The sequence below is a fragment of the Mastomys coucha genome, unplaced genomic scaffold, assembly GCF_008632895.1.
Source record: "Mastomys coucha isolate ucsf_1 unplaced genomic scaffold, UCSF_Mcou_1 pScaffold14, whole genome shotgun sequence".
In the NCBI taxonomy this organism is placed as follows: domain Eukaryota; kingdom Metazoa; phylum Chordata; class Mammalia; order Rodentia; family Muridae; genus Mastomys; species Mastomys coucha.
In genome coordinates, this window is record NW_022196896.1 from 3,982,411 (window position 1) to 4,004,823 (window position 22,413).

General features: G+C 41.7%; 1 long non-coding RNA gene across 3 annotated transcripts; it reads left to right on the plus strand.

Annotated features, from left to right (window-relative positions):
• The first annotated feature begins 212 nt into the window (after window positions 1-212).
• On the plus strand, window positions 213-20,258 carry LOC116088979. Of its 3 annotated transcripts, none has more exons than XR_004118080.1 (3): window positions 213-495; window positions 4,792-4,885; window positions 20,113-20,258. It is a non-coding gene; the product is annotated as an uncharacterized LOC116088979 (long non-coding RNA). The 3 variants fall into 3 exon arrangements; XR_004118081.1 differs by having other exon boundaries at window positions 213-399; XR_004118079.1 differs by lacking the exon at window positions 4,792-4,885 and having other exon boundaries at window positions 213-399.
• Window positions 20,259-22,413: the final 2,155 nt, after the last annotated feature.

Genomic DNA, 22,413 nt, shown 5'->3' on the forward strand with positions numbered 1-22,413 from the left:
CTTTTCATTCTTTGTTCCTTGAGATAATGGCTGCATATGCTTCTTTTTTTCTCCTGACAGAGAAATCTATTATCTTGTCAGAGTCCAACTCCATTCCTCTCTGCTTCTTGCTAAATGACTTCTGAAAGAGCACAAGGTCTTTCCTGTAACCTGCTTATGATCTCACAATGGATCAAATAGTACAGCTGCCACACACAATCCTGTCACCCAGTACCAACCAGCCAAGGGCTTCTTGGTTTTATCCCTTCTTCAGCATACTTGATTTTTGTTTTGTTCTACTGTTCCAGGGATTGGAGTTTTGAGTATCTCACACGAATTGCAGAAATGTTGCAGAGTTACTTGGAAGTGGAGCCACAATGCAACTTCAGAAGTTCTGTTTAGTTGCAGGATTGATATAAGGTATATCTGGTACAGAGGTTCAAAGAAAATATCATAGTGAACAATTATGCAGATATCAATTAAAAAGTAAATATATTCCCAATGACACACCTTGAGGTAAGTCTTTTAAATGAAGATGGCATCTCTGAATATTTTTTTTTAGAAATTTTCTTTATTTACATTTCAAATGATATCGCCTTTCCTGGTTTCCCCTCCAAAAAAAACAAAACAAAACAAAACATAAACAAAACCCGGTTCCCTCCCCCCTCCCCCTGCTTACCAACCCACCCTCTCCTGCTTCCTGACCCTGGCACTCCTCTACAATGGGGCATAGAACCTTCACAGGACCAACAACCTCTCCTCCCATTGATGATGGACTAGGCCATCCTCTGCTACATATGCAGCTGGAGCCATGAGTCCCACCATGTGTACTCTTTGGTTGGTGGTTTAGTCCCTGGGAGCTCTGAGGGTACTAGTTAGTTCAAATTATTGTTCTTCCTAAGGTGCAACAAGACCTTCAGCTCCTTGGGTCCTTTCTCTGTCTCCTCCATTGGGGACCCTGTGCTCAGTCCAATGAATGGCCTCTACATCTGTATTAGTTGGGCACAATCAGAGCCTCTCAGGAGACAGCTATGTCAGGCTCCTGTCAGCCAGCACTTGCTGGCATCCACAATCTGGGTTTGGTGATTGAATATGGGAAGCACATTATAATATGCTCCCAAGTGGAACAGTCTCTGGATTGTCCTTCCTTGAGTTTCTGCTCCATAGTCTCTGCTCCATGCAACTTCTTCCATGGGTATTTTGTTCCCCCTTCTAAGAAGGATCCACACTTTGGTCTTCCTTCTTCTTGAGTTTCTTATGGTTTGTGGATTGTTCTTTGTGTATTCCGATCTTCTGAGCTAATATCCACTTAACAGAGAATGCATACCATGTGTGTTCTTTTGTGATTGACTTACCTCACTCATGATGATACTCTCCAGATCCATCCATTGATCTGGCCTGCAGGTTAAGTTATTCGGGGGAATGAGGAGGGTCACAACCTGTGAATAAAGAATGGGCGAGAGAGACGACAGGACTCAAGGAAGCATTACTTGTCAAGAGCCGTTTACTTAGTGGAGCAGAGCATATTTAAAGCAAAAATCTTGGAGGGGAGGGGAAGAGGAAGGAGGGAGATGGAAGGTTACAAAATCTTCTGGGGTTGAGCTCCGGGGTGACAGGTGGGGAGGGGGTGGATTTCCGTGAATATTCTTTTCTCAGGGCCAAGCAGGATCCTTGTGATTGTCAGGCAGGATGTTAATCTCAGGGTTCTCATCCTTGTGATTGTCAGGCAGGATGTTAATCTCAGGGTTCTCAATTAGCTGGGGCAGGTTGTTTATCTTAGGGCTCTCATGGTTCCCAACAATCCATTTCCCTAAGAATTTCAGAAATTCATTGTTTTAATAGCTGAATAGTACTCCATTGTGTAGATGTACCACAATTTCTGTGTCCATTCCTCTGTTGAGGGACATCTGGGTTGTTTCCAGTTTCTGGCTATTATAAATAAGGCTGCTATGAACATAGTGGAGCATGTGTTCTTATTAAATGTTGGAGCATCTTCTGAGTATATGCCCAGAAGTAGTATAGCTGGGTCCTCTGGTAGTACTATTTCCAATTTCTTGAGGAACCACCAAACTGATTTCCAGAGTGGTTGTACCAGTTTGCAATCCCACCAGCAATGAAGGAGTGTTCCTCTTTCTCCACAACCTCTCCAGCATCTGTTGTCACCTGACTTTTTGATCCTAGCCATTCTGACAGTTGTGAGGTGGAATCTCAGGGTTGTTTTGATTTGCATTTCCCTGATGATTAAGGATGTTGAACATTTATTTAGGTGCTTCTCAGCCATTTGGTATTCCTCAGTTGAGAATTCTTTGTTTAGCTCTGTACCCCATTTTTAATAGGGTTATTTGGTTCTCTGGAGATTAACTCCTTGAGTTCTTTGGATATATTAGATATTAGCCCTCTATTGGATATTGGTAAAGATGTTTTCCCAATCTGTTGATTGCTGTTTTGCCTATTGACAGTGTCCTTTGCCTTACAGAAGCTTTGCAATTTTATGAGGTCTCCTTTGTCAACTCTTGATCTTAGAGCATAAGTTATTGGTGATCTGTTCAGTAAATTTTCCCTTTGCTCATGTGCTTGAGACTTTTCCCCACTTTCTTTTCTATTACTTTCAGTGTATCTGGTTTTATGTGGAGGTCCTTGATCCACTTGGACTTGAGCTTTGTACAAGGAGATAGGAATGGATTGATTTGCATTCTTCTATATGCTAACTGCTAGTTGAGCCAACTCCATTTGTTGAAAATGATGTCTTTTTTCCACTGGATGGTTTTAGCTCTTTTGTCAAAGATCAAGTGACCATAGGTGTGTGGGTTCATTTCTGAGTCTTCAATTCTATTCCGTTGATCCACCTGACTGTCATTGTACCAATACCATGCAGTTTTTAATCACAATTGCTCTGTAGTACAGCTTGAGGTCAGGGATGGTGATTCCACCAGAGGTTTTTTTATTGTTGAGAATAATTTTTGCTATCCTAGGTTTTTTGTTATTCCAGATGAATTTGCAATTTCTGCTTTTCAAGTCTGTGAAGAATTGAGTTGGAATTTTGATGGGGATTGCATCCTAAAAGAGCAAGAAAGTAATGTTCCAACAAAACTAAAAGAAGATAGCCACATGAACAGAATTCGAACTCTAACAACAAAAATAACAGGGAGCATCAATTACTTTTCCTTAATATCTATTAATATCAATGGACTCAATTCCCCAATAAAAAGACATAGACTATCAGACTGGGTTTATAAACAGGACCCAACATTTTGTTGCATACAGGAAACCCACTTCAGTGACAAAGACAGACACTACCTCAGAATAAAAGGCTGGAAAACAATTTTCTAAGCAAATGGTCCCAAGAAACAAGCTGGAGTAGCCATTCTAATATCAAATAAAATCGACTTTCAACCTAAAGTGATCAAAAAAGATAAGGAGGTACACTTCATACTCATCGAAGTTAAGATCTACTAAGATGAACCTCTCAATTCTGAACCACTATGCTCCAAATGCAAGGGCATCTACATTCATAAAAGAAACTTTACTAAAGCTCAAAGCACACATTGCACTGCACACAATAATAGTGAGAGACTTCAACACCCCACTCTCTGAAATGGACAGATCATGGAAACAGAAACTAAACAAAGACACAATGAAACTAACAGAAGTTATGAAATAAATGGATTTAATAGATATCTATAGAACATTTTATCCTAAAACAAAAGGATATACCTTCTTCTCAGCACCTCATGGTACCTTCTCCAAAATTGACCATATAATTGGTCACAAAACAGGCCTTATTTTCTTGGCTTACAGAGATTGCTCATGACTCAGGAGATAACCTAAACTCTGATTAAAAATATCACTTCATTTCCAAGCATCTCTCATTTGTGACCCACTATGAATGCAGCCGAATACAAATTGTATATGCAGTGGAAATTTCTGATTTATTGGAGACTCAGTCATGTCACGTGATGTTTTTCTGGAAACTATCTTATGAGAGGGTGTTTTTGATGAAGCAGACATGTGGAAGGATGCTTTGCTTAGAAGAGACATGTGGTGTTTTTCTAGAAGCTGCCTGGAAAAAGGGCATGTGATGTTTTGCTATAGTGGATGCTTGAGAGAACACGTGATGTTTGGTAAGTGTATAGAAATAACCTAACAGACACTGGATGATGCTGTGTGGCATTAGTTTACCTTGCCACTTTTTGCTGGTCTTCATTGATGATGCTGTGACATTGGTTTGCCTTGCCTTCTTTGCTGATCATCATTTGTCATGACTTCGTAGAGAGAAACTCACCAAAGAACTTCTGGTGTTGTTCTGCTGGCTTCTTGCCATTTCTGTGTACTCAAGCTGATTGGCAGAGTCTCTCAGTTTCTTCTGGATCAAATTGTCATTGCTGATTCGTGAATAGTGTTTGTGAGTACCTCAAGCTACCACTGCTCATTTGTGTGAACTGAACTGCTGCTATCCTGAAAACAAATATTTAGATCACTCCAAAGAACTATTTCTACACAGGTCCACATCCTCTTTGCTATATGAACTGTTCCTTTTTCACTATCTATGGTGGCTAGTGGGCTAGAAGGGAAGTTAAAGCATTTAAATACTCGTATAAACTAGATTTTGAAAAATAAAACTAAACATACAATACTGTGAGATTGTGTGTGTGTGTGTGTGTGTGTGTGTGTGTGTGTGTGTGTGTATGTGTAACCCCTTTGCAAATAGTTCTCAGGTACAAATTTTATATGTGCCAACCAAAACAGGTTGCAATGTAAAAAAGATGCATACACCTGGAATGGTAATTCAATTTTTCTTCATTAATTACTCAGGAATGAGCTTGCATCCTGGTTCTAGCAAGATAAATGGAAGCATTTGCAACAGGACTTCTAGAAGGATTTCTGCCCTGCTCCCTTTTGGACTCTTGTATGTTGTATCTATAACTGGTTTACTGCCATTTAAGAATGAACCTTATGCTAAGAATAGCATGATTAAGATGTGGAGAGAACCTGAGAATAAGATCTCCCTGAGTCATTAAACCTCTTTATCTGATACCTGGCTTGCATCTGCTTCCTGCTGGAGCCCCTTAGGTGCGTTTTTACCACTCAAACCACCTAACTAAATGACTGTTTTCCACAATGGACCAGAAGGATACAGAATTAGTGTGATGAAAGGCCTATGTACTTTTTTTCTCATAGGGTATGAAGAGATTATGTATTAATTCTAGCACATTAGGAGTTTTATAGATAGTGTCCTCACATTTTTTCCAAGGTAAGATCCAAAGATTCAACTCTGTTACTTACAGACTGTAAACTTGTTCAACTCACTTAAAGTCTTTAAGCTTCAAATTTTCAATTACAACGTAGATGATGGATATCATTATAATTTACATATGGATTTATATTACATAATAATGGATAACATCTATTGTAAATATGCATGTGAAGAGTTTGTTTGTGCACATGTGTATGTGTATATGTGAGTGTGTGTATGCATGTAAAGGCTAAAGATTGACTTCTGATATCTTCCCTAGTCACTCTTTACCTTTTCTTTTGAAATATCTCTCAAAGAACCCAGAGTTAACCAACTGACAAGACTGGCTGCCCAGCTAGCTCCAGTAATGTGCTTGTATCCACACCTCTTGATTCAGGGTTACAGCTGCATGCACCCACAGCATCCATAGTACCCACAGCACCCACAGCACCCACAGAACCCACAGAACCCACAGCACCCACAGCACCCACAGCACCCACAGCATCCACAGCACCCACAGCACCCACACCATCCACAACACCCACATCACCCACAACACCCACATCACCCACAACATCTACAACACCCACAACACCCACAGTACCCACAGCGCCCACAGCATCCACAGCACCCACAGCATCCACAGCACCCACAACACCACAATACCCACAACACCCACAGCACCCACAACACCCACAGTACCCACAGTGCCCACAGCATCCACAGAACCCACAGCACCCACAGCACCCACAGCATCCACAGCACCACAACACCCACAGCATCCACAGCACCCACAGCACCCACAACACTCACACCATCTACAACACCCACAACACCCACAGCATCCACAGCACCCACAGCACCCACAGCACCCACAACACCCACAGCACCCACAACACCCACAGCATCCACAGCACCTACAACACCACAACACCTACAACACCCACAGCACCCACAACACCCACAACACCCACAACACCCACAACATCCACAGCACCCAAAACACCCACAACACCCACAGCACCCACAATACCACAACACCCACAACACCCACAGCACCCACAGCACCCACAGTACCTACAACATTCTGGGAATCCCTCAGGACCTTATGTACACCAATCCCTTTACTAATTGAGCCATGTCCCCACACCTATTATGTATCTTATGTGTCCTGTCATTTTTCTCAGTTCCCATGTGGGCACTATAGCCATAAAAAGTATTAGAAGAAGACAAGACAAAAATAAACAAGTGCCATATATATCTCACAGGTTCGTTAGAGAATCAAGTAAGATATTATGTAAAGAATGCACATTACTTTTACTGACTAATAACATTAGTAATAATGGTTTCTTCGAATCTAAGATTCCATCGATTGTGAGACATGCAGAAAGAACAGTTGTTCCAGTTCTCTTTATATATTATACAACTGCTGTGTTTGATCTCGAGGTGGCGGTGGTTGTTGTTGTTGTTGATGATGATGATGATGATGATGATGATGATGATGATGATGATGATGATGATTCTCCATATGTTTCAAGGGGTTCAGCAATAGTTCCTTCTTTTACACTGCTTGGCATGTGATAAGTCTCTATATCTTAGAATGGTGGGGGAGAGCTAACTGAGCCTCAGTTAGTAGCAGGGCCTTCCTTAAATTTCACAAAGCAAGTGTTTGTTGCTTTGCTGTAAATAGACATTTCCTAGTAGGAGTCTAGAAGACAGTAGAGTTTCAAGTAAGACAAACAACAAAAATATGTATTGTGAGGCTTCAGGCAGAAGCAAAGAATATATTAGCAACTGTACCAGAGGCCATTCTTTTGATGTTTGAGCAAACACTTTGGCTGCTTTCTACCCATGTCCTAAGAACTTGCCTGGGGCTAAATTTAAAAGTAATGAACTAATTCTGTTGTGGAGGGGGGGGGCATTTAAGCCAGTATAGTATTAAGTCTGTGTCATAGTTATTAGTAATTACTCTTATACATGTCTCCAGGTGAAAATCAACAAGTGAGGCAACAAACAAACCATATACAGTTTGGGAAGGAAAAGACCACGAGAAGCTTGGTGCTTCATCCAAAGCCCATGCTAAACAGGAGACTGACTGTTAAGGAAATTAGCTCCATTAAAGAAAAGCTTCTTGCTTTTAGGCCAAGACTTTACCTACTACGCCTCTCATTTGTGAAAGAGAGCCTAAAGAGTTTCCTTCTCTTAGAAAATAAGAGCTGATGTAAATATAATCTAAGGAGGCAAGAATTCAACCTAAATCAGCAGCTGAACGTGGTAGTTCATGTGGAACTGGCCTTGGAGACAGAAATGACCCATAAGTGAGGGGTTCTGTGGATTCTTCCTCATTGGTTCCAGAAAGCCTTTAAGGAGAGGCAATGTGTGACATGAGTGGAGTCCCTATGAGATGTCATTGGATGAAGCTATGAAAGTTAAGCCTGGGCTGTGGTAGAAACACCAATATGTTGGAGATGCCAGAGCCATAAAAGACATCTGCTGAAGAAAGCTGCATACACGGAGTGGAACCAGCCCAAGAGATAACAAAGCTAGAGATGGGAGCCTTCTAAGTTCTTTGAAACCAGAGCCCAGATGCCCTGCATAGAACTACAGGGTTTGTTGTTTGTCCTGCTACGTTTCAGTCTAACTTTGATCCAATATTTTCTCACTATGCTGCCTTTTCTTCCTATCGAGGTGGCAATGTATATTTTCTGTTATTGCATGAGAGAAGTATGTGATGCACCGAACTACTAAGGTTGTAGTCTTGTCATGCATGTCTGGATAGCTCCTTTGAGCTTGGTGCAAAATGGAAGTCTCTCTTTTCTTAGTAGGGCTTCCTCTTCTATGCCTAATCTGGGGAGCCTGACCTCCAATCTTCTACCTGAAGAATATCACATACTCCTCTGCAAAACCACAAATTCAAGCCACATACCCATGGGAACCTATCCAGAAAGTCCCTGGGATTCCTGGAATGCCTCTCCATATGAAAAAGGCATTCATAGAACTTTAAACTCTAGCCAATGGAGCTTCATTCTAAGAAGAAGCCCTTCCCTTAGCTGGGCAGTGGTGGTACACGCTTTTAATCCCAGCACTTGGGAGGCAGGCAGATATAGCCCTGATTCACCTCTAATACATTTTACACATACAAGCCCACAAACTAAGATCCTCTAAGAGTAGCCAGACCAGGATTCTGTAGACCCCACTGGTTTCAGACTCTACTTCAACCTTCCAGCCCAGTGTGAAACTGAGGACACTGGACCACAGCTGGAGCCCAACATACATACCATATGTGATTTTTTTTTTTTATAAGTAGTGTCAGAGTTAAAAGATTGCCTTGAGTCTTAGAAGAGATTTGGGGCTTTTGATATTAAACATAGATATAGATAATGATAATTTACTTTTAAAAAAAGATATCAATTTCCCTAAAAGAGTCAGAATATGCGAAAGAGGGTGCTAGAGAGATGGCTCAGTGGCTGAGGGCTTATAGCTCTCCCAGCTAACATGAATCTAGTTCTCAGCACACACATTAAGTAGTTCACAGCTATATATAACTCCAGCCTCAGGAGACCTGATACCTTTTCTGGCCTTCATGGGTACCTGAATATATATGGTACACACACACACACACACACACACACACACACACACACACACTAACTAATAAAGAAAGTAAATGAAAAATATTAAATTCAGTGGAAACAAAAGTAGATATTTCCTTGTGCCATGAGTGTTAACTTTTATGGGAGACAGCTCTGAAGCCTTTCAGATTTTCTTTTGTGCTTGGGTACTGGAAAGAATAATTTCTTCGGCTTTAATTTTCTCCTCTAATAGTGAATACATAATAATAGAGGTAATGGGGTGTAGACAATATTAGCAACTAGACCAGGATTCTCAGGGGGAAAATGGTGTCACAGGGGTGTTTATGACTGCAGACATTCCCCACTTTATCCCAGAGCCAGGTGTTGCCTGGGACCTTGGCTTTGAAGAAAAGGGAATGTTCTCTCTGAGAGAAAAGACAGGCTAACCCTGGCAGTCCTAGAATTCACTTTGTAGACCAGGCTGGCCTTGACCTCACAAAGATCAGCCTGCCTCATTTCTTCTACACCTACTCCAGAAAAGCATCATTAAAACCAGCTAACCCCACAAATATTTGCCACTAGTAGTTTTTAAATATAATTTCTGGGGGAAACAGAAACAGCCATAGAATAGGCAAAGGTTGATTGATGCAAAGGAAGAGGCCAGTGGCAACCATGAGAAATTAATATCTAACCTCTCTCTTTATCCCTGGGCTCAACCAGACTTATCCAGTGTAGAAATCACACACTGGATAGGAGATAGGCATGTTCATTCCATATACACTTATGAATCGCTTGTGTGCCAGACGCAGGTCTGAGTACCAGAGACGAACAAGCATAAGCATAAAAGAGAGAGAAAAAATAATCAGAGACAGATAAACGTGATCTGTTGCTTCCTCAACTACTAGGAAGAAAACTAAGGATGGGTGAGAAAGTAGAGATGGACAGAGGAAAGTAACTGTCTACCCAGGAAAGTGCACATTTCAGGCATAACCACTAAATTCTAATCCTTGGGGACAGGAGTCACCTGAGTGTGGTTAAGAGGAATCTTTGCATGGCGGGAATGAGGAAGCAAGTAGTAGGAGACAAAACCAATGGAAAAGGAAAAGAGCCCCATTACCAAGGGCCTGGACTAGAGTAGAGCCATTAGGCACAAAAAGAATGGGTCTTGCTTATACTATTGTATACAGAGAGAGTAGTGGTTGGGGGTTGTATATTTTGAAAGATAAATCAACAATATTTACAGATAGATTGGATAAGATGTATAGAAAAAGGAAGAATCATAACTGATATCCACATTTATTCATTTAGTTTGCTTTTTGTTGTTTTAAAAAAGGAATAATGTGTTAAAGTAACACCCATTAATTGTAGAAAAGGAATCTATGGCTGGGAAAATAACACAACAAAGCATGGATTTTCCACATGACAGAGGGGCCCTGAACTCAGTCTCCAACCATGAAGAGAGAGAGAGAGAGAGAGAGAGAGAGAGAGAGAGAGAGAGAGAGAGAGAGAGAGAGAGAGACTGAGACTTAAATAATGTGGAAAAATTAGAGGATAAAAACATACTACTAGATTCTCACAATGCTATTACTTATGGATACTTTTCTATGCAACAGTGTGTGTGTGTGTGTGTGTGTGTGTGTGTGTGTGTCTGCCCTTTTTTGGGAATACATGAACAAATGTCTACTCACTCCAGGACGGGCATTCATGATAAGCAAACAAAAACTAATTGCACCCAAGTTAGCTTAGTGAATTAGTGAGTTTATGGGGTTACTTACTGGAGGATAGGTGAGTGCGTGCTTAAAAGAACATGAGTAGCTGAAAAGCCTGTCTTAGCATAGGTGATGACTCAGAAAAGAGTCATATCTCAATCTCCCAGCACAACTTTCAAGCAGTTCAGCTAGGTAAGAGCTGCCTAAGAGCTGCCCAGCCACTGTTTAATGTTTTTATTATTTTGAAGAGTGGCCTTGACGATACTGTAACTTCTTAGTTTCCTAGCCTTATAAGTTTTGTGTGCTTCCTGGGATTAGAAGTTTCATGAGTTTTCTGATTTTGATGAACCTCCTCCTTAAAGAATGTTTCATTTCAGAGGAATAGCTACTCAGCACTCAACTCCTCCCTCCAGCTCTGCCTTTCTTCCACCCCTCCTCTACCTCCTCAGTTGTGGCTGAGTATTGGGCCATTATACCACAACAAACACTATTTCTTTTGGGGAGCTTAACCAGTCATGAGTCTGTACAGTATACTCCTCATTGCACAAAAAATACTTCCTTCCATAATCAACCTGGCTGACAACAGCATAATTTATGGGCATCAACAGAAATGTCTAGAAGGCAATTTGATGGATACATCACAGTCACTCAACAAAACAATAATAGTTGCTTCTCTACTGGGACCTGTAGCCTCCTAAGCCATGGACGTTTGCCTTGGATTAAAATACTTGACATGTATTGTTTCCTGTGGACTGGATCTTAAAATGGAAGGCAATTGGCTGTACCTATGCCATTCTTGTCATGATTGCACCAGTTGATACTCATTGCCAGATATGTTGTCACTGTAGTATGTAGAGTCCATGGAAAGAAAATTTGCTAGTGTCAATTATTCCCCATAAACCCACTGTCTCAAATAGGGTTTCTATTGTTGTGAAGAGACACCATGACTGCCACAACTCTTATAGAGGAAAACACTTAATTGGGTCTGGCTTACAGTTTCAGAGGTTTAACCCATTATCATCATACTAGAAACATGGAGGCATGCTGGCAGGCATGGTGCTGGAGAAGGCGTTTAGAGTTCTACATCTGGGTTGGCAGGCAGTAGGAAGAGACAGTGCCACACTGGGCCTGACTTGAGCATCTGAGACCCCAAAGTCCACTACCAATGATACACTTCCTCCAACAAGACCACACTGACCACAATATGGCAACACCTCTCAACAGTGGCAGTCCCTATGAGCCTATGGGGCTATTTTCATTCAGACTACCACATCCACCTTCAAACACTTTGAAGCTAATAAGCAGAGAGTGAGCATTCCGATCATAGCTGAGCTGGTCTCTTCCCGTAGTGTGGCCAAACTGTGCAGTGCCTTTAGCAATAAAGACTTACAATCTAGTTCTAACATGCAAGCAACAGCAATGACAACAGATTTGGAGGAACCTCAGGCTCTCCCTTGTCCAACAACCCACATGGAAGCGGCCTAAACCTGGCTCTGGTATTTTCATCCTATGACTTGTGCGAGTACCTTTCCACTCATACAAAGTACCTTCATTCAAACTCCTTAGCTAATAACATTACTATGCTTTGGAATATACAAGTCTTCAAAGATGCTCAAGTGTTAGCATCACATAAATCAATCTCTTTTAGAGAGGGTGGCAAATATTCTGGAAGAGGCAGTGCTCTCTAAGCAAGTACGAAATGGTTTTAGATAGCTATGGAGATGCTAAAAAAGAAATGCTATCAAGGTCCAATAAATGATCCTATCGCTTGTATCAACTGTCCTGTCGAAAGTGTACTATTGGATACAGCGTCATACATGGAGGATACTACCCCATCTAGCCTTGCAGAGTCCACAGTCATTCTTCACAGGCTCTCCATTCATCTCATCCTGGGGTTATATTGCTGCAGGATCACTGTGTATCATCCTATCCTTGATGATCTCAGTAGGGCTAGCTTGTACTGTCTGGCCCGCATCAGGCTCAAGGGGCATTAAGGCCAACTCCAACCTGCCATGCCTGCTGTTGGAGTGAGCTCCCTTGTTGTGGCAGGCTCTCTGCCAGCCCTTTACCCTTCCGTCAGTCTCAGTCGGCTGCCAAAGGGCACTGGGTTGGACATTCTTGCAGGGCGTACATGATCATAGCATTCTAAAGAGGGTGATAACTAACCACCCCTAAAACAAGCTTAATTACTTTAGCCTGTACCATTTTATCACTTGTGACTTCTGTGAACTGCTGCTCAGACTTCAAAGCCTGACAAAAGCTCACTAACAAAACATTTGGCTTTTTATCATTTTTTTCCCCTAAGGACACCAATACAGCACTGATCTTCCCAAATTTACCTCGCAGTGACCCAAACAAATTCTTTTGTCTTCTTTGCCTTTCTCTCATCCCCTCTTAATTGCTTTAGCACTTTATGAATCTGATTGACATGCTCCCAAATCCTTCATATCTCCCAGGACCCCTCCTAGATAGCAAAGATAGCGCCTTTTGGTGCTATCAGTGGGGTTCAACGAAGCTACTAACACTTCATACTGCTTCCAAGGTCTCACTGAACTAACTTCTTTTTTTAAATTTAAGTTTATTTATTTATTTACATCCTAAACACTGCCCCCTCCCAATCCTCTCCTCGAAGGGTCCTTCTCCTTATCCCCTCTTCCCTTCTCCTCTGCTAGAGCAGACCCTCACCCTGAGTATCCCCCTGGTGCATCCAATCTCTGCCAGATGAGGTGCATCCACTCCCATTGAGGCAAGACGAGGCAACCCTATTGGGGAAGGGATACCATAGTCAGGCTACAACTTTAGGGAGTACTCTGCTCCAGTTGGGGTACCCACATGGAGACTGAGTTACACATCTGCTACATATGTGCCGGGGGCCTCGGTCCAGCCTGTGCATGTTCTTTGGTTGGTGGTTCAGCCATAAAGTACAGAATACCCATGATACACCCTATGATATAGACCCAAAGAAGCTAAACAAAGAAGAAAAACCCAAGCAAAGATGCTTGAATCACACTTACAAGGGGAAACAAAATAGTCTTAGGAGGCAGAGGGAGGGAGGGAACTGCATGGAGAGAGTAGGATCGGGTGTGAGAAGAGACAGGAGAGAGGCCCAGAGGGCCAGGAGAATGAATGGAAATCTGCAACTTCTTTCTTAAGTCTTCTACGAACACAGTCCTACGCATAGCTCAACGAGATCAGCATCACACTTTACCTTTTGTACCCCTGGTTCTTTTTTAGAGTAATTCTTGTGCTTCTTCTGTTATCTTCTATCCTTGGTACTCATGGGGCCTCAACAGGCAGGTACCAAGCAGATGAGCCAGGCTCCCCAGGACTGGAGAAATTGCTTCAGATTATACTGTCTTTGTCTAAAGGAAGAATGGGTAACTGTATTGCTCAGTATCTCCATGCCACAATACTCAGACTGTGAGAGGATATGTCGTTTCTGATTAAAACTCTTCCTCAAGTCTTGTTTGTAATAAGAAGAGATTCAATAGGAGGGAGGAGGATAAGAGAGTATAATTGGGGGCAGATGATCAAAGGTTAATTGTGAAAAAGCAGATATAAAACAAACTGAAAAGAAAATAAGCCAGAAGTGCATTAAAGAATGTGTTTACAAATGTGTTATATACTTTTCACCAACCACCATAAACATGGACACTGGTAGAATCAATCAAATCAGACTGAAGGAAGATAGCTGAGGTGCAAGATACTCACACAGGTCTCCCATGGCATGCTCATATACTTCTGCCATTACCTGTGTGCTTCGGAATTGCATAGTCTGAACTAAGAGACATAGAAGAGCGGATGAAGCACCCTTCATTGTTGAATATTATTCTGGACTATACATTAAATGAGCATCAAGAGCTGGGGATAGCTCAACCATAGAGGACTCACGAAGTTTATGCAAGGCCCTGGGTTCAATCACCAGTACTGATAAGTTAATTAAGTAAGTGCCAGCAAAGCTGAAAACAAGACCAGAATAAATAAGGAACAGAAGTTAGACTCGTCTCGTCTCAAGCAGTTCAAATGGAGAATCTTTCCTAATTACACTTTGCATCCGCATGAGCCATTATTAAAGCCTTGTGAACATGCTGGGTCAGGGAATTTATTTTTTATTCCTCTATTAAGTCAGATCTGAGGGATACCCTCTGTCATTTCAAACTCATTATCTTCTGCCTCATTGTCCATTTCTACCCATGGGTTCTGTCTTGCTTTGCTTTCTAGTGCTATAATAAAATACTTAGGGAGGAATGTTTTGTTGTTGTTGTTGTTGTTGTTGTTGTTTTATTAATCATTTTATTAGTTTACATTTCAAATGATATCTCCTTTCCTGGTTACTCCTCCAGAAACCCTCCATCCCATCCTTCTTCTCCCCCCCTCCCTTTTGTCTCTATGAAGGTGCTCCTCCACCCTGCTCACTCCTGCCTCACTGCTCTAGCATTCCCCTACACTGGGGCATCAAGGACCAAAGGCCACCCCTCCCAATGATGTCAAAGAAAGCCATCCTTTGCTACATACGCAGCTGGAGCCATGGGTCATTCCATATGTACTCTTTGGTTGGTGGTTTAGTCCCTGGGAGCTCTGAGTGGTCAGGTTAATTGATATTGTTCTTCCTATGGGGTTGTAATCACCTTCAGTTCCTTCAGTCCTTTTCCCTAGCTCTTCCATGGGGGGTCCCCAGGCTCAGTCTGATGGTTGACTATGAGTTTCTGCATCTGAATTGGTCAGGTTGGTTTACACACCTCAGCTCACAGTCCATATAGAGAAGTCAAGACAGAAACCTGGGGCAGAAACTGAAGCAGCAGCCTTGAAGGACTAATGCTCATTGTTTTGCTTAGCCTGATATATATATATATATCTCCCAGGACTGCCTACCCAGGCATGGCACCACTTTCATTGGCCTGCTCCCCCACATCAAACATCAATCAAGAAAAAGCCACACACAGACTTACCTGTACACCAGTCTGATGGAGGCTGTTCCTCAATTGATATTCTTTCTTCCCAGATGACCTTAGCTTGTGTCAAGTTGACAGAAATCTAGTCAACACAGGTTCCAAGTTTTGAGGTCAAGGGAAGTTCTCTTTAGCACAGATATTACTGTATTTGCTTCCTCTATATCCTTCCAACTATATTTTTTAAAATGTTAAGATAATACATGTCTCATCCTGCCCCTTTTCTACCTTTCCTGCCAAATCAATGGCTAACTGAGCAGATAGCACTTTTTTTCCAGTTATAATTCCTCCCTTAGGCAGGCAAGTTCTTTCTAGGAAGACAGCTGAGCTTCAGCTGCATGCCCACAGCAAAGGCCAGTCAACGGTCACCACACCTTGCTTATGATCCCATCCCATAGTACTTCCAGGAATTCCAATATGTGCTCTGCCCCATTAGCTGTCACGGAGAAGGGGCATCCTTACACATACATGAGAGACACTCTCCATGTGGGTTGGTCACCTGCACAGGTTGATTTCTTGCTGCTGAGACAAAAATGCCTGACTGTGGTGGTTTGAATTATAAATGTCCCCTAGACTCTGGCATTTGGATATTTGCTTTTTAGGGTCAATGACTTTCTAAGCCAATGTCCTCTCTCCAAATTGAAATTATTCTTTCCTTAGGAACCAAGAGCCTACATTTCTTTCTCACTATTATCAGTAATCAGTATTTTACAGAAATAAGGAATTCCCACACAAACCTGACCTTATCACTCAATGGAGCCTGGGATTTCCAAAACCAGTGCCACTGACTGCTTGTGAAAGAGACTTGTTGGTTTGTGAATTTACAAGTAGGAGGGCTAGATATACTTGCTTGTTACAGAAATATGCCCAAGTAGAAGGAGTGCCTGTGTCAAAGAAGCTGAGGTTGTCTGTGTTTTTTTCTTAAAAACAAAACAAAATAAAATCACTGAACATGTGAACATATAATTAACATTTGAAATACATGTATAAATGTTCATAAGCGCAAAATATGCCCTTATTAAACTGTTAACAAAAGCCAGTTTTATAGCCATGATTCTAAACATACAGCTGTTAATAACCAATTTTTATAAAAATACCTCATTTTGCCTTTGGCTGTCCTATGACATACTTGATATAGAAATTAAAATATAAGTTTGTTAGTATTCAAATGTATAGCACAATTAAAATTATTATCAAAACTAAGAAAATAAGGTTTTAAGGGGGGTATGGAAAAAAACAAATCCTGATTTTGGAAGGTGTGCCAGTTCAGGCATTGAAATAACAACAGATAAACTGACCAAGGAGAGCTCTGGGGGAGAAGTATGATGGGTTTGCTTTTTATGTTTTGTTTTCTGTTGAACTTTGACTAAGTTTTTTTAAATCATAATTTCTCCTTTTCTATTTTTACATCCTCATCCAGATTGGCTTTATTTTTTTCTCTTTTAACTTTCATGCATTTTAATGAAATATATCACTTCCCCCTTCCCATTTCTTCTCCAAGTCTCTTAGGTTCCCTCCCTCCATCTTTTTCCACATCCCTCCCACTCTCAAATTGACAGTCTTTTCTTCCCTGATTATTGCTGTTAAACATATATGTGTGTAGATATGTATGTGTGTTTGCAATTTTACTTAGCTCAAAAGTCATGGGATTCAAGCTCATAACATATGCAAACATGGTATAAATGTGAGTGAGGATCAAAAGCCTAGGAAAGAGACTGAGAGAATAATGTGCCGTGAAGGCAGTAAATGTAACCTGCTGAGTCCAGTCCTTTCCTGTTGTTTTGCGTACTTTTAAAAATCAGTATACAAGATATGTGTTCTAGTTTGTTTCCCGTTGCTGGGATAAAATACTACCCAGAACAACTTGGGAAGACAATCTCAGCCTACAGCTTACAGTTCATTATTGAAGGAAGACAAGGCAGGAACCTGGAGTAGGAACTAAAGACTGGACTGTCATTTACTGGCTCACTGATGGCTTGCTCAGTACCTTTCTTATACAGTCTAAGCCCACCCGTCCAGGGATAGCACTGCCTACAGTGAGCTTGGCCCTCCTGCATTAACTGGCAATCAAGAAAATGCGCCACAGACACGCCCACAAGCCAATATGATAAGGTGATTCCTCAACTGACGTCCTCTCTTCCCAGGAGTATCTAGATTTGGGCCATATGGCGCTGAGCAGCATGGCGTTGGCTATCATTCTGGAGTTATGACCATGTGTTTCTGTAGCTTCTCCTTGCTCCTCTCTCCCACCCTCACCTTTCCCTCAGTATCTGCCCCTAGTTGCCTTCCTGCCCTCCTGGCACACTGTTCTCTCAGTTTCCTTCCTAGGTTTTTGGTCTTTGCTCGTGTGTGTGTGTGTGTGTGTGTGTGTGTGTGTGTGTGTGTGTGGTTACAAGCTGAATCCCATAACTTTTGAGCTAAGTAAAATTGTAAAACTAGAAAACTGGACTTTTCGTAGTTTATCATCTCATCTGTGATATGTAATCACACTACAGTACACTGTAGTAATAAAGGACCTCTCATTCTCAGGTATATTTCTTGTGTCTGTGAAGGCAGGAAGACAAATTAAAATGGCATTTCTCAGAAGCTGTCACATCTAGTTTTGGGGTTTTTTTTTTTTTTTTTTTTTTTTTTTTTTTTTTTTTTTTTTTTGGTTTTTTGAGACAGGGTTTCTCTGTGTAGCCCTGGCTGTCCTGGAACTCACTCTGTAGACCAGGCTGGCCTCAAACTCAGAAATCCGCCTGCTTCTGCCTCCCAAGTGCTGGGATTAAAGGCATGTGCCACCACTGCCTGGCCACATTTACTTTTTGAGACAGGTCTCTCATCATCCTGGAACTTTCCAAGTAAGCTAAGCTGGTAGACCAGCAAGCTCCAGAAGTCCCAATGATGGGATTATAAGTATATTTCACTAAAACCAGCTTTTTTAAAAAAGTGGTTTTTGCACATCAGTTCCTCATGTTTGCAAGGTATGCAATTCACTGACTAAACCATCTCCCCATCTCCTACCTCCTTTGCGTGTATGTGTGGTATATGTCAATGTATCTATTCATGTACATGTAGTATAGAAACATGAGTGCAGGAACACAAACATGTGTGCATGGAAGGAAGACATCAACCCAGGATGTCTCCCTTGATCCTTCTGTACCTTATTGCTTGGGACAGAGTCTCCTCCCACTGAATCTACAACTCCCCACTTTGGTTAGGCTGACAGACCCTGGGCTCTGAGGATTTACCTTTCTCTGACTAGAATTACAAATGCATTTGGCCTTTAACATGGGCAGCAGGGAACTGAACCCAGGTCTTGTGCATCCTCAGCCTGTGTTCTTCCAAGTGAGCCAAGTCCACAGCCCCATGTCCCTTCTTTTCCATCTTGTTTGAAGGATCTTTTCCAGGCAGGGTTACAGATAGAAGCTTCATCTGAAAGGAGTTTCTCTGACTCTTCAATCAATATCCTTGACTTCGGATATGGATTTCTAAGGCAACTTCAAGAAGCATATAGTTCTAAAGAAAAGTTTTGATTTCTGATAATCACTTAGCAACAAAACCATGCTGCTTTATAAAAGAGAAGTCAGATGCCTGATCATTATTGGAGGAGGAGGGGACTTAAAGCAATAGAGTTACTTCTTTTCCTTGAATATTTTAAACTTTTATCCAGTAGAACATGAATAATAAAATTTAAAAGTCTGCAACAATAACCCATGATAAAAATGAAACTTTAAAATCACTCATCCAAAAATATAGGCAAGAAGAGAAAATGGCACTCTGGAAAAGCAATCACTTTTATTCAAGAGATCCGACAGCTGAGAAACAAGAGAAAATCAATAAGATACCGAGAGTGTTCATGCAAACCATAAGACTAAAAAGGCAGGAGTGGCTCTGTTAATATCAGATGAATGCAGCTTCAGAATAAAGGAAATTAGTAAGGATAAGATAGAACATTCATAAGATGAAGGGCTCTACCCACAGTGAAGAATAGGCACCCTGGTGGTTGGTCTATCAGCATCAGAGTCTGAGAAAGCAAGGAGAAAAAAGCACATGGAGACTATGAATGCATGATGTGTTCATTTGCTTATTATTAGACAGCAGTGCAACAGTAATAAACTACAATGTCTTCTCTGGCCACAGAAATCTTAACACGACTTCTACCTCCTTGTATGTACAACAGTGCCCGCAGTTATGACTTAGACTAGACTAGCAATAAATCCCCACCCCAAACCATGCCCATCTATCCCAGTAGCCATAACCAGGCTTTACATTTCATTTGTTGTCTACAAATTTATAATGTAGCAACCTGGTGAGGCAATGTCCCTAAAGACAAAGAACAAATGATATGAACATAACAGAGGGGAAAGGGGCCTATACATGAACCATAAAATACCTAAGAAATGGCTCAAGACTAAAAGACACTTAGAACAGAACAGTTTTACAAGGAAATGTCCACCTAAGGCAGAAAAATGCCCTTATGGATAAAGAAAATCAATTCTAGGCAAGCTGTATTTGGGGGAAAGAGTTTTTAAATTTTAATTTGTTTATATTGCTTATTTTTGTTACTGTTTTTGTTTTGTTTTGTTTTGTGTGCCCTCAATGTTATGTAATATGTCCTTCACTCTGGCCATCAGACTATTGACACAATAGTACCCTCAAGATGATGGATTTTTTTTTTTTTTCAGGAATCTCATGCTGAAAGAAGGAAAAGCCTGAAGCCTGCTGCAAACTAGAAGAAAAACTTGTCTCCTGGAAAGATAGATATTTCACACAGTAACTATGAAAGACAGTAACGTTAGCATGTAACAAATAAAACTCACAATGATATAAATCTAAGAATAAAGAAAGCTCCCACTGTAAAATATACAACATACCATGGGAAGTGAAACAATCTAGACAGGAAATATGGATAAAAGATCTAGCTATAAAAGAAAGTGACATACTAAGTAGTAGGTGGAGAGGGAATGGGACTGTGGAGAGCATGCATGGTCTATACAAATACAAGACCCTTCAGAAGTTGACAGAGCCTGGTGTGGAGGTTCCTTGGGAGGTTCACCCAGCAACTGACCAATGCAGATGTGGATACATGGAAACAACCATCAGACTGAGCTCAGGGACCCTGGTGGGGATTCTGAAGGAAGGACTGAAGGAGCTGAGAGGCATTGCAACCCCATAGGAAGAACTACATCAGTTGGCTGGACCACCCTGGGCTCCCAGGAACTAGACCACCAACCAAGGAGTGTACTGGGAGAGATCTATGACTCCAGATACATAGGTAGCAGAGGATGGTCTTGTCTGACTTCAATGGGAGGGGAGGCCCTTGGTCCTGTGGAAGTTTGATGCCCCAGCGTAGGGGGATGCTGGAGCAATGGGGCAGGAGAGGGTTGGTGGGTAGAGGAGCACCCTCATAGAGGCAAAAGGGAGGGAAAAAAGAGAGGCTGTGGGATAGGGGAATTGTGGGGGGAAAACAGGGAAGTGGGATATCATTTGAGATGTAAATGAATGGAATGATTAATATAAAACAAAAGAAGTTGACAGAGCTTAGGACATGGGACAAAAGCTAACATGGCCCCAGGAGAAGGAGAGATAACCTATGAGCAAGTACGCGTGCAGATTAGATGGTGAAATCCTTTGTGATGTCAGGATAGTCTGTTACTTTAATTTTTTTCAAATCCTATTTTTAATGATGGTTCTTAAATGCTTTAACTTCCCTTTTAGCCCACCACCCACCAGAGGTAGTAGAAATGAAAGAATAGGGGGAGTGGACCTGTTTAGAAAGGTTCTTTAGACCAACTCCCATCAGTGCTGTCAGGAAATCGCAGCAGCTCACTCCATTTGCAAACACTTCACAGATATATACCAGCAATTCAGTCCCAGTTCACCAGTGTCAGGATAACAGCAGGTGGCATGATCTAACAGGAACAGCCAGATGAGAGCAATTCAGACCAGCAGGGACATTAGGAGCCTTTCTCCACTGTACCTCTCTCAGTGAAACGAAGATCAGTGACGTTTCAAGACCAACCAGCATTTAGCCATGCAAGCAAGCCAAGCTCCATCATCGGCTATGGAGTCCTTTTTATGCTTCCTTGAAATATCATGTGTTCTCCACGGATCTGGCCTCAGCATGTCAGTCTGTCTCAGCTGATATCACTCTGCCAATGAGCCTGAGTCCACAAAAGTGGCAAGAAGCCTCACACACCACCAGAAGTTTTTTGGCACATTTCTCTCTGTGGAGTCCCAACAAATGGAGCTCCGCTACGCAATGTAAGGCAGGTCAATACAGGCATGTCATTAGCAAAGAAACCTTCATCATGTGTCCTTGATGTGCTCGCTTTAGCAGAACATCCTTTCACCTGTGTCTGCTTCAGTGAAACAAAACACTCCTTCATGTGCTAGCCCCAGCCAAGCACCATCCAACACAACAACTGACTCTCCAAAGAACCCTAAAGTTTCCACTTCTATAGTCCTCTTCAACCTCTCAATTTAGGATTTAGAGGCACACAGAGGAATCGATGTGTTACCGTTACCCGAGAAATTATGGCTCCCTGTTGTGCTAGTCTTACTAATAAAGATTTTAAAATGGATTTAATAGGAAGCTCAAAGATAGTTTTATTGAAGTTTGGGAGGAAAAAAACAGCAGGGCAGGCAAGCTATAATCTCAGCAAATTTCCCAAGAAGAGAGATGGAGAAAAAGAAGAAAAGAAAGCATGCCCATTTTGAGTTAGGGTCAGAGAAAACCTCCATGTTCAGCCATGGAGGTCTGCAAGCACTGTCATGGCAGAGGCAAGAGGAGCTTCAGAGAAAGAGGGAGAAAGCCCAGCTTCTTGTGGCAAGCATGCTCAGCCATGTAGACACTCTCTGAAAGAGAAAAAAGGAGAGCAAAAGGCAAGGGAGCTTACAAAAAGCTGTTCGTTGTTGTATTGTTATCGTTGTTGCCGCTGCAGCCGTGGTTGTTTAATTCGGCCTCCATGTGAGAAGGTCTGTAA